At 53.4% G+C, this 1,433-nt stretch overlaps 1 protein-coding gene across 1 annotated transcript in view; it reads right to left on the bottom strand.

The window, feature by feature from the left end:
* The window catches only part of UBL3 (ubiquitin like 3), a 158,633-nt gene that overhangs the window by 155,951 nt on the left and 1,249 nt on the right, over window positions 1-1,433 (bottom strand). The window lies entirely within an intron of this gene.

The raw sequence follows: 1,433 nt of genomic DNA, 5'->3' as shown, positions 1-1,433 counted from the left end.
CAAACAAATACACACACACCACAGACTCACACACATACACATACACACACATACACACCACACACTCAAACATATACATAGCCAACACACAACATACACACCACACACACACTCAAACATATGTACACACACCACATACCACATGAACATATACACATATACATACACTCAAGCATATGCACATACCACACACACATATGCACATACCACACACTCACACATATATACACACACAGACACATACCTACACACACTCAAACATACACACACACACACACACACACACACCCCTCTGTGAGGGCCCTGGACCTGTGTCTACGCCACATGGTTGGCTGGACACCAACTGTGGCTGCATTATGGGACACTGTTTTGAGTGGGGGCGCAGGAATGGACAGGCGAGGGAGGCATGGTGCATACTTTTTCTCCACATAAAAGCTTTTAAAGCGGAGGCTGCATGACCTCGGTTGACCTTGAAGACGTGACTTCAACAAGCTCTTTCTCAACACCCCCAGGCCTTCAGGGCACCCAGGCCAGTCCTGCGAGGCACGCCCTCGCCAGCCAGCTCTGTTGCAATGTTTGTTTACATGTCCTATACCCAGAATCACCGACGGAGCACGACAGAGCGCAGAGTGAAAACTCCCGCCTGTGACGCACCGTGATATTGGGAATGTTCCGGAAAGCCCCGGCTCAGGGGTGGCTCAGACCTTCTTGTGATTGCTTTGCTTGACTCAAAAGAGCCGAGCCAGTGGAAGGCAGCGTCGAGGGGCAGCAGTGATTCTAAAGGCAGCTCAGGACCAGGCCAAGGGACGCTGGGCCATTTCAATGGCCCTCCTGCAACCTGAGGGTCAGATGGGGCCAGGCCATGGATCTGCACACTCCACTGAGCCCGGGGACTCGAGGTTTTCCCGCTCTGGAAACAAAGGAAGAGGGGAAAGGCCGCAGCGCCATTGTAGAATTTGAAAACCACACCCTCACACAAGCCAGCGGTCACGTGTGTCTCCCTAGAACTCGCCTGCCCACGATCTTCACCTGATCTGCGCCAACAGGCCGGGAAGCGAGACCACAGGGTTTTCAACGACTGATTTTGCCACATGCCTTTGCCTACGGCCACCGAGTCAACTCTGACTCACAAGGACCTAAGAGGTGGAAGGGGACAGAAACCCTCCTTTGAGAGTCTGAGATGGTGCCAGCTTTGTGCCGCAGAGCGGCTGGGGGGTTCGAACCAGGCTGGGCACAACCCAATGCCTAACCCACGGAGTCAGCAGGGCTCCCTATTGTGGAACTCGGTCAATAAGAACCAGGTAAGTCATGAGAGCTCTTGCTGCCACTGGGCCAGTGCTGACTCACAGCGACCCCTTGTGGGTTTCATGTGCATCTCAGCCCAGTGACAGCTACAGGGCACTAAAAAGCACAACAAACACTCTCTTCCACAC

This window comes from Echinops telfairi, unplaced genomic scaffold (genome assembly GCF_000313985.2).
Source record: "Echinops telfairi isolate 266 unplaced genomic scaffold, ASM31398v2 ScPeMD7_2565;HRSCAF=3150, whole genome shotgun sequence".
Lineage (NCBI taxonomy): Eukaryota > Metazoa > Chordata > Mammalia > Afrosoricida > Tenrecidae > Echinops > Echinops telfairi.
This window is presented reverse-complemented; position numbering and strand designations above follow the sequence as displayed.